The sequence below is a fragment of the Rhopalosiphum padi genome, chromosome 3 (genome assembly GCF_020882245.1).
Source record: "Rhopalosiphum padi isolate XX-2018 chromosome 3, ASM2088224v1, whole genome shotgun sequence".
Classification (NCBI taxonomy): Eukaryota; Metazoa; Arthropoda; class Insecta; order Hemiptera; family Aphididae; genus Rhopalosiphum; species Rhopalosiphum padi.
This window is the reverse complement of record NC_083599.1, coordinates 37,916,861-37,929,061: the sequence shown is the minus strand read 5'-3', so window position 1 is coordinate 37,929,061 and position 12,201 is coordinate 37,916,861. Positions and strand designations below refer to the sequence as shown.

Genomic DNA, 12,201 nt, shown 5'->3' with positions numbered 1-12,201 from the left:
CACAATCTAGTAGTCAAGGTTTTAAGACACTAACATGAGAATTGAGTGTTTTATAAGCAGTTCAAAATATGAATTTGTAATATTTGTATAAATTATTATGTAAAAGCATGCTTTATAGTGTTTATGCAGTGTCAGCTTAAATGAAATACATGAATGTTAATAATGGTAAATAAGAATTGTTTTCTTAATATAATGATCAGCATTTTTTGACACTAATTTTATGTTATACTACTTTTAATTGACTATCAATTACATTCTATATTCATTACACGTACATTGCATAAAACCATTATTATTATCAGAATCTTCTAGTCCGTTGTTCAATGTAGGATGTTGATACTTTCCCAAGTGGTAGGAATGTGAATTCCAGTCTCAGCATGCATCAAGTGATCTGCCTTACAACCATCTGAAAAAATGTAGTTGGTTAAATATGTATAATGGTTGGAGGATAAATTGTCTATAATACATGCCATAATTAAAATGAAAATCTTTATATTACAACTAGTACAGGAATACACTGAGCAATTCAGAAATGGAAATTGTCAAACAAAAACTAACACACAAACTTCATTCTTATTACAACATTTTTGAGAGCAGTTTGCAGTCAAAACTTAAATACAAATACGAATGTAAAACTGCAAATAGATATGGAATATAAACATATAGCAGATGATAAGATATAATAATTTTGATAGGACAAAAAAGATCGTACATATCTAGTAGAATGTTTTGTTGGATTTGAATGTAAAATAAGTGTTTATAAAGAATACACTTGTAGTTTGTACAATAAATTAAAATTGCTGTTTTTTAATAGACTTTGACATAACCATACCTCAAAAATAATACTGATTTGAACATAATAATATCGAATCATTATTGAATAAAAGTACCGTAAAACATCTATTAAAACTAGACGATTTAAATTACAATACTTTGGATTATAGTTTAAGGAAAACCTAATTATGAAATAAACGTAATAATAATAAAAAGATTTTTAAAGCTGAGGCATATTTTAAGAATGAAAATGAAAAGCTCAATTTGATTACCAATACTATATTCATATTTTTAACAAATTTCAATTGTTACACTACTATTAATTTACTATCAATTACATTTTATATTCATTACAAGTACATTGCATAAAATCATTATTATTATCAGAATCTTCATGTCCATGTTCAATGTAAGATGTTGAAACTTTCCCAAATTCCAAAAATGTTAATAAATGTCTCAGCATGCCTTGAGTGATCTACTAATATACTGCCATCTAAAAAAAAAATAGTCATATAAATATGTATAATGGTTGGAGAAATTATAATAATGATGATTGATGACTAATAAAAGATAATAAAAATCTACCAGAGTGTTTATGCAGTGTTAGCTTAAATGAAATACATGAATGTTAATAATGGTAAATTAGAATCATTTTTACAATCTAGTAGTCAAGGTTTTAAGAAACTAACATGAGAATTGAGTGTTTTATAAGCAGTTAAAAATATAAATTTGTAATATCTGTAGAAATTATTATTTAAAACCATGTTTTATAGTGTTTATGATATATCAGCTTCAATGAAATATACGAATGTTAATAATGGTAAATAAGAATCATTTTCACAATCTAGTAGTCAAGGTTTTAAGACACTAACATGAGAATTGAGTGTTTTATAAGCAGTTCAAAATATTAATTTGTAATATTTGTATAAATTATTATGTAAAAGCATGCTTCATAGTGTTTATGCAGTGTCAGCTTAAATGAAATACATGAATGTTAATAATGGTAAATAAGAATTGTTTTCACAATCTAGTAGTCAAGGTTTTAAGACACTAACATGAGAATTGAGTGTTTTATAAGCAGTTCAAAATATGAATTTGTAATATTTGTATAAATTATTATGTAAAAGCATGCTTCATAGTGTTTATGCAGTGTCAGCTTAAATGAAATACATGAATGTTAATAATGGTAAATTAGAATCATTTTTACAATCTAGTAGTCAAGGTTTTAAGAAACTAACATGAGAATTGAGTGTTTTATAAGCAGTTAAAAATATAAATTTGTAATATCTGTAGAAATTATTATTTAAAACCATGTTTTATAGTGTTTATGATATATCAGCTTCAATGAAATATACGAATGTTAATAATGGTAAATAAGAATCATTTTCACAATCTAGTAGTCAAGGTTTTAAGACACTAACATGAGAATTGAGTGTTTTATAAGCAGTTCAAAATATTAATTTGTAATATTTGTATAAATTATTATGTAAAAGCATGCTTCATAGTGTTTATGCAGTGTCAGCTTAAATGAAATACATGAATGTTAATAATGGTAAATAAGAATTGTTTTCACAATCTAGTAGTCAAGGTTTTAAGACACTAACATGAGAATTGAGTGTTTTATAAGCAGTTCAAAATATGAATTTGTAATATTTGTATAAATTATTATGTAAAAGCATGCTTTATAGTGTTTATGCAGTGTCAGCTTAAATGAAATACATGAATGTTAATAATGGTAAATTAGAATCATTTTTACAATCTAGTAGTCAAGGTTTTAAGACACTAACATGAGAATTGAGTGTTTTATAAGCAGTTCAAAATATGAATTTGTAATATTTGTATAAATTATTATGTAAAAGCATGCTTCATAGTGTTTATGCAGTGTCAGCTTAAATGAAATACATGAATGTTAATAATGGTAAATTAGAATCATTTTTACAATCTAGTAGTCAAGGTTTTAAGAAACTAACATGAGAATTGAGTGTTTTATAAGCAGTTAAAAATATAAATTTGTAATATCTGTAGAAATTATTATTTAAAACCATGTTTTATAGTGTTTATGATATATCAGCTTCAATGAAATATACGAATGTTAATAATGGTAAATAAGAATCATTTTCACAATCTAGTAGTCAAGGTTTTAAGACACTAACATGAGAATTGAGTGTTTTATAAGCAGTTCAAAATATTAATTTGTAATATTTGTATAAATTATTATGTAAAAGCATGCTTCATAGTGCTTATGCAGTGTCAGCTTAAATGAAATACATGAATGTTAATAATGGTAAATAAGAATTGTTTTCACAATCTAGTAGTCAAGGTTTTAAGACACTAACATGAGAATTAAGAGATTTATAAGCAGTTAAAAATATAAATTTGTAATTTCTGTAGAAATTATTATTTAAAACCATGTTTTATAGTGTTTATGATATATCAGCTTCAATGAAATATATGAATGTTAATAATGAAAAATAAGAATTTTTTTCACAATCTAGTAGTCAAGGTTTTAAGAAACTAACATGAGAATTGAGTGTTTTATAAGCAGTTCAAAATAAGAATTTGTAATATTTGTATAAATTATTATGAGAAACTATGTTTTATATTGTTTATGCAGTGTCAGCTTCAATGAAATATATGAATGTTAATAATGGTAAATAAGAATTGTTTTCTTAATATAATGATCAGCATTTTTTGACACTAATTTTATGTTATACTACTATTAATTGACTATCAATTACATTCTATATTCATTACACGTACATTGCATAAAACCATTATTATTATCAGAATCTTCTAGTCCGTTGTTCAATGTAGGATGTTGATACTTTCCCAAGTGGTAGGAATGTGAATTCCAGTCTCAGCATGCATCAAGTGATCTGCCTTACAATCATCTGAATAAATGTAGTTGGTTAAATATGTATAATGGTTGGAGGATAAATTGTCTATAATACATGCCATAATTAAAATGAAAATCTTTATATTACAACTAGTACGGGAATACACTGAGCAATTCAGAAATGGAAATAGTCAAACAAAAACTAACACACAAACTTCATTCTTATTACAACATTTTTGAGAGGAGTTTGCAGTCGAAACTTAAATACAAATACGAATATAAAACTGCAAATAGATATGGAATATAAACATTTAGCAGATGATAATATATAATAATTTTGATAAGACAAAAAAGATCGTACATATCTAGTAGAATGTTTTGTTGGATTTGAATGTAAAATAAGTGTTTATAAAGAATACACTTGAAGTTTGTACAATAACTTAAAATTGCTGTTTTTTAATAGACTTTGACATAACCATACCTCAAAAATAATACTGATTTGAACATAATAATATCGAATCATTATTGAATAAAAGTACCGTAAAACATCTATTAAAACTAGACGATTTAAATTACAATACTTTGGATTATGGTTTAAGGAAAACCTAATTATGAAATAAACGTAATAATAATAAAAAGATTTTTAAAGCTGAGGCATATTTTAAGAATGAAAATGAAAAGCTCAATTTGATTACCAATACTATATTCATATTTTTAACAAATTTCAATTGTTACACTACTATTAATTTACTATCAATTACATTTTATATTCATTACAAGTACATTGCATAAAATCATTATTATTATCAGAATCTTCATGTCCATGTTCAATGTAAGATGTTGAAACTTTCCCAAATTCCAAAAATGTTAATAAATGTTTCAGCATGCCTTGAGTGATCTACTAATATACTGCCATCTAAAAAATAAAATAGTAATATAAATATGTATAATGATTGGAGAAATTATAATAATGATGATTGATGACTAATAAAAGATAATAAAAATCTACCAGAGTGTTTATGCAGTGTTAGCTTAAATGAAATACATGAATGTTAAAATAGTAAATTAGAATCATTTTTACAATCTAGTAGTCAAGGTTTTAAGAAACTAACATGAGAATTGAGTGTTTTATAAGCAGTTCAAAATATGAATTTGTAATATTTGTATAAATTATTATGTAAAACCATGTTTTGTAGTGTTTATGATATATCAGCTTCAATAAAATATATGAATGTAAATAATGGTAAATTAGAATCGTTTTACAATCTAGTAGTCAAGGTTTTAAGACACTAACATGAGAATTGAGTGTTTTATAAGCAGTTCAAAATATGAATTTTCAATATTTGTATAAATTATTATGTAAAACCATGTTTTATAGTGTTTATGATATATCAGCTTCAATAAAATATATGAATGTTAATAATGGTAAATTAGAATCATTTTTACAATCTAGTAGTCAAGGTTTTAAGAAACTAACATGAGAATTGAGTGTTTTATAAGCAGTTAAAAATATAAATTTGTAATATCTGTAGAAATTATTATGTAAAACCATGTTTTGTAGTGTTTATGATATATCAGCTTCAATGAAATATACGAATGTTAATAATGGTAAATAAGAATCATATTCACAATCTAGTAGTCAAGGTTTTAAGACACTAACATGAGAATTGAGTGTTTTATAAGCAGTTCAAAATATAAATTTGTAATATTTGTATAAATTATTATGTAAAAGCATGCTTCATAGTGTTTATGCAGTGTCAGCATCAATGAAATATACGAATGTTAATAATGGTAAATAAGAATCATATTCACAATCTAGTAGTCAAGGTTTTAAGACACTAACATGAGAATTGAGTGTTTTATAAGCAGATCAAAATATAAATTTGTAATATTTGTATAAATTATTATGTAAAAGCATGCTTCATAGTGTTTATGCAGTGTCAGCTTAAATGAAATATATGAATGTTAATAATGGTAAATAAGAATTGTTTTCACAATCTAGTAGTCAAGGTTTTAAGACACTAACATGAGAATTGAGTGTTTTATAAGCAGTTCAAAATATGAATTTGTAATATTTGTATAAATTATTATGTAAAACCATGTTTTATAGTGTTTATGATATATCAGCTTCAATAAAATATATGAATGTTAATAATGGTAAATTAGAATCATTTTTACAATCTAGTAGTCAAGGTTTTAAGACACTAACATGAGAATTGAGTGTTTTATAAGCAGTTCAAAATATGAATTTGTAATATTTGTATAAATTATTATGAGAAACTATGTTTTATAGTGTTTATGCAGTGTCAGCTTCAATGAAATATATGAATGTTAATAATGGTAAATAAGAATTGTTTTCTTAATATAATGATCAGCATTTTTTGACACTAATTTTATGTTATACTTCTATTAATTGACTATCAATTACATTCTATATTCATTACACGTACATTGCATAAAACCATTATTATTATCAGAATCTTCTAGTCCGTTGTTCAATGTAGGATGTTGATACTTTCCCAAGTGGTAGGAATGTGAATTCCAGTCTCAGCATGCATCAAGTGATCTGCCTTACAATCATCTGAAAAAATGTAGTTGGTTAAATATGTATAATGGTTGGAGGATAAATTGTCTATAATACATGCCATTATTAAAATGAAAATCTTTATATTACAACTAGTACGGGAATACACTGAGCAATTCAGAAATGGAAATAGTCAAACAAAAACTAACACACAAACTTCATTCTTATTACAACATTTTTGAGAGCAGTTTGCAGTCGAAACTTAAATACAAATACGAATGTAAAACTGCAAATAGATATGGAATATAAACATATAGCAGATGATAAGATATAATAATTTTGATAAGACAAAAAAGATCGTACATATCTAGTAGAATGTTTTGTTGGATTTGAATGTAAAATAAGTGTTTATAAAGAATACACTTGAAGTTTGTACAATAACTTAAAATTGCTGTTTTTTAATAGACTTTGACATAACCATACCTCAAAAATAATACTGAATTGAACATAATAATATCGTATCATTATTGAATAAAAGTACCATAAAACATCTATTAATACTAGACGATTTAAATTACAATACTTTGGATTATGGTTTAATGAAAACCTAATTATGAAATAAACGTAATAATAATAAAAAGATTTTTAAAGCTGAGGCATATTTTAAGAATGAAAATGAAAAGCTCAATTTGATTACCAATACTATATTCATATTTTTAACAAATTTCAATTGTTACACTACTATTAATTTACTATCAATTATATTTTATATTCATTACAAGTACATTGCATAAAATCATTATTATTATCAGAATCTTCATGTCCATGTTCAATGTAAGATGTTGAAACTTTCTCAAATTCCAAAAATGTTAATAAATGTCTCAGCATGCCTTGAGTGATCTACTAATATACTGCCATCTAAAAAATAAAATAGTAATATAAATATGTATAATGATTGGAGAAATTATAATAATGATGATTGATGACTAATAAAAGATAATAAAAATCTACCAGAGTGTTTATGCAGTGTTAGCTTAAATGAAATATATGAATGTTAATAATGGTAAATAAGAATCATTTTCACATTCTAGTAGTCAAGGTTTTAAGACACTAACATGAGAATTGAGTTTTTTATAAGCAGTTAAAAATATGAATTTGTAATATTTGTATAAATTATTATGTAAAACCATGTTTTGTAGTGTTTATGATATATCAACTTCAATGAAATATATAAATGTTAATAATGGTAAATAAGAATTGTTTTCACAATCTAGTAGTCAAGGTTTTAAGAAACTAACATGAGAATTGAGTGTTTTATAAGCAGTTCAAAATATTAATTTGTAATATTTGTATAAATTATTATGTAAAAGCATGCTTCATAGTGTTTATGCAGTGTCAGCTTAAATGAAATACATGAATGTTAATAATGGTAAATAAGAATTGTTTTCACAATCTAGTAGTCAAGGTTTTAAGACACTAACATGAGAATTGAGTGTTTTATAAGCAGTTCAAAATATGAATTTGTAATATTTGTATAAATTATTATGTAAAAGCATGCTTTATAGTGTTTATGCAGTGTCAGCTTAAATGAAATACATGAATGTTAATAATGGTAAATTAGAATCATTTTTACAATCTAGTAGTCAAGGTTTTAAGACACTAACATGAGAATTGAGTGTTTTATAAGCAGTTCAAAATATGAATTTGTAATATTTGTATAAATTATTATGTAAAAGCATGCTTCATAGTGTTTATGCAGTGTCAGCTTAAATGAAATACATGAATGTTAATAATGGTAAATTAGAATCATTTTTACAATCTAGTAGTCAAGGTTTTAAGTCACTAACATGAGAATTGAGTGTTTTATAAGCAGTTAAAAATATGAATTTGTAATATTTGTATAAATTATTATGAGAAACTATGTTTTATAGTGTTTATGCAGTGTCAGCTTCAATGAAATATATGAATGTTAATAATGGTAAATAAGAATTGTTTTCTTAATATAATGATCAGCATTTTTTGACACTAATTTTATGTTATACTACTATTAATTGACTATCAATTACATTCTATATTCATTACACGTACATTGCATAAAACCATTATTATTATCAGAATCTTCTAGTCCGTTGTTCAATGTAGGATGTTGATACTTTCCCAAGTGGTAGGAATGTGAATTCCAGTCTCAGCATGCATCAAGTGATCTGCCTTACAATCATCTGAAAAAAATGTAGTTGGTTAAATATGTATAATGGTTGGAGGATAAATTGTCTATAATACATGCCATAATTAAAATGAAAATCTTTATATTACAACTAGTACGGGAATACACTGAGCAATTCAGAAATGGAAATAGTCAAACAAAAACTAACACACAAACTTCATTCTTATTACAACATTTTTGAGAGCAGTTTGCAGTCGAAACTTAAATACAAATACGAATGTAAAACTGCAAATAGATATGGAATATAAACATATAGCAGATGATAAGATATAATAATTTTGATAAGACAAAAAAGATCGTACATATCTAGTAGAATGTTTTGTTGGATTTGAATGTAAAATAAGTGTTTATAAAGAATACACTTGTACAATAACTTAAAATTGCTGTTTTTTAATAGACTTTGACATAACCATACCTCAAAAATAATACTGATTTGAACATAATAATATCGAATCATTATTGAATAAAAGTACCGTAAAACATCTATTAAAACTAGACGATTTAAATTACAATACTTTGGATTATGGTTTAAGGAAAACCTAATTATGAAATAAACGTAATAATAATAAAAAGATTTTTAAAGCTGAGGCATATTTTAAGAATGAAAATGAAAAGCTCAATTTGATTACCAATACTATATTCATATTTTTAACAAATTTCAATTGTTACACTACTATTAATTTACTATCAATTACATTTTATATTCATTACAAGTACATTGCATAAAATCATTATTATTATTAGAATCTTCATGTCCATGTTCAATGTAAGATGTTGAAACTTTCCCAAATTCCAAAAATGTTAATAAATGTCTCAGCATGCCTTGAGTGATCTACTAATATACTGCCATCTAAAAAATAAAATAGTAATATAAATATGTATAATGATTGGAGAAATTATAATAATGATGATTGATGACTAATAAAAGATAATAAAAATCTACCAGAGTGTTTATGCAGTGTTAGCTTAAATGAAAAACATGAATGTTAATAATGGTAAATTAGAATCATTTTTACAATCTAGTAGTCAAGGTTATAAGACACTAACATGAGAATTGAGTGTTTTATAAGTAGTTCAAAATATGAATTTGTAATATTTGTATAAATTATTATGTAAAAGCATGCTTCATAGTGTTTATGCAGTGTCAGCTTAAATGAAATACATGAATGTTAATAATGGTAAATTAGAATCATTTTTACAATCTAGTAGTCAAGGTTTTAAGAAACTAACATGAGAATTGAGTGTTTTATAAGCAGTTAAAAATATAAATTTGTAATATCTGTAGAAATTATTATGTAAAACCATGTTTTGTAGTGTTTATGATATATCAGCTTCAATGAAATATACGAATGTTAATAATGGTAAATAAGAATCATATTCACAATCTAGTAGTCAAGGTTTTAAGTCACTAACATGAGAATTGAGTGTTTTATAAGCAGTTAAAAATATGAATTTTTAATATTTGTATAAATTATTATGTAAAACCATGTTTTGTAGTGTTTATGATATATCAGCTTCAATAAAATATATGAATGTTAATAATGGTAAATTAGAATCGTTTTACAATCTAGTAGTCAAGGTTTTAAGACACTAACATGAGAATTGAGTGTTTTATAAGCAGTTCAAAATATGAATTTGTAATATTTGTATAAATTATTATGTAAAAGCATGCTTCATAGTGTTTATGCAGTGTCAGCTTAAATGAAATACATGAATGTTAATAATGGAAAATAAGAATTGTTTTCACAATCTAGTAGTCAAGGTTTAAAGACACTAACATGAGAATTGAGTGTTTTATAAGCAGTTAAAAATATGAATTTTTAATATTTGTATAACTTATTATGTAAAACCATGTTTTGTAGTGTTTATGATATATCAGCTTCAATGAAATATATGAATGTTAATAATGGTAAATAAGAATTGTTTTCACAATCTAGTAGTCAAGGTTTTAAGTCACTAACATGAGAATTGAGTGTTTTATAAGCAGTTCAAAATATGAATTTGTAATATTTGTATAAATTATTATGTAAAACCATGTTTTATAGTGTTTATGATATATCAGCTTCAATGAAATATATGAATGTTAATAATGGTAAATAAGAATTGTTTTCACAATCTAGTAGTCAAGGTTTTAAGTCACTAACATGAGAATTGAGTGTTTTATAAGCAGTTAAAAATATGAATTTGTAATATTTGTATAAATTATTATGAGAAACTATGTTTTATAGTGTTTATGCAGTGTCAGCTTCAATGAAATATATGAATGTTAATAATGGTAAATAAGAATTGTTTTCTTAATATAATGATCAGCATTTTTTGACACTAATTTTATGTTATACTACTATTAATTGACTATCAATTACATTCTATATTCATTACACGTACATTGCATAAAACCATTATTATTATCAGAATCTTCTAGTCCGTTGTTCAATGTAGGATGTTGATACTTTCCCAAGTGGTAGGAATGTGAATTCCAGTCTCAGCATGCATCAAGTGATCTGCCTTACAATCATCTGAAAAACTGTAGTTGGTTAAATATGTATAATGGTTGGAGGATAAATTGTCTATAATACATGCCATAATTAAAATGAAAATCTTTATATTACAACTAGTACGGGAATACACTGAGCAATTCAGAAATGGAAATAGTCAAACAAAAACTAACACACAAACTTCATTCTTATTACAACATTTTTGAGAGCAGTTTGCAGTCGAAAATTAAATACAAATACGAATGTAAAACTGCAAATAGATATGGAATATAAACATATAGCAGATGATAAGATATAATAATTTTGATAAGACAAAAAAGATCGTACATATCTAGTAGAATGTTTTGTTGGATTTGAATGCAAAATAAGTGTTTATAAAGAATACACTTGTACAATAACTTAAAATTGCTGTTTTTTAATAGACTTTGACATAACCATACCTCAAAAATAATACTGATTTGAACATAATAATATCGAATCATTATTGAATAAAAGTACCGTAAAACATCTATTAAAACTAGACGATTTAAATTACAATACTTTGGATTATGGTTTAAGGAAAACCTAATTATGAAATAAACGTAATAATAATAAAAAGATTTTTAAAGCTGAGGCATATTTTAAGAATGAAAATGAAAAGCTCAATTTGATTACCAATACTATATTCATATTTTTAAAAAATTTCAATTGTTACACTACTATTAATTTACTATCAATTACATTTTATATTCATTACAAGTACATTGCATAAAATCATTATTATTATTAGAATCTTCATGTCCATGTTCAATGTAAGATGTTGAAACTTTCCCAAATTCCAAAAATGTTAATAAATCTCTCAGCATGCCTTGAGTGATCTACTATTATACTGCCATCTAAAAAATAAAATAGTAATATAAATATGTATAATGATTGGAGAAATTATAATAATGATGATTGATGACTAATAAAAGATAATAAAAATCTACCAGAGTGTTTATGCAGTGTTAGCTTAAATGAAATATATGAATGTTAATAATGGTAAATAAGAATCATTTTCACATTCTAGTAGTCAAGGTTTTAAGACACTAACATGAGAATTGAGTTTTTTATAAGCAGTTAAAAATATGAATTTGTAATATTTGTATAAATTATTATGTAAAACCACGTTTTGTAGTGTTTATGATATATCAACTTCAATGAAATATATAAATGTTAATAATGGTAAATAAGAATTGTTTTCACAATCTAGTAGTCAAGGTTTTAAGAAACTAACATGAGAATTGAGTGTTTTATAAGCAGTTAAAAATATAAATTTGTAATATCTGTAGAAATTATTATTTAAAACCATGTTTTATAGTGTTTATGA

General features: G+C 24.5%; 1 long non-coding RNA gene across 1 annotated transcript; it reads right to left on the bottom strand.

Annotated features, from left to right (window-relative positions):
* Positions 1-259: 259 nt before the first annotated feature.
* Positions 260-11,722, bottom strand: LOC132926395 (uncharacterized). The gene is made up of 10 exons (XR_009661432.1): positions 11,574-11,722; positions 10,744-10,874; positions 9,054-9,208; positions 8,223-8,353; positions 6,920-7,052; positions 6,061-6,191; positions 4,372-4,526; positions 3,535-3,665; positions 1,113-1,267; positions 260-406 (listed from the first exon to the last, which is right to left on the bottom strand). It is a non-coding gene; the product is annotated as an uncharacterized LOC132926395 (long non-coding RNA).
* Between the last annotated feature and the right edge of the window lie 479 nt (positions 11,723-12,201).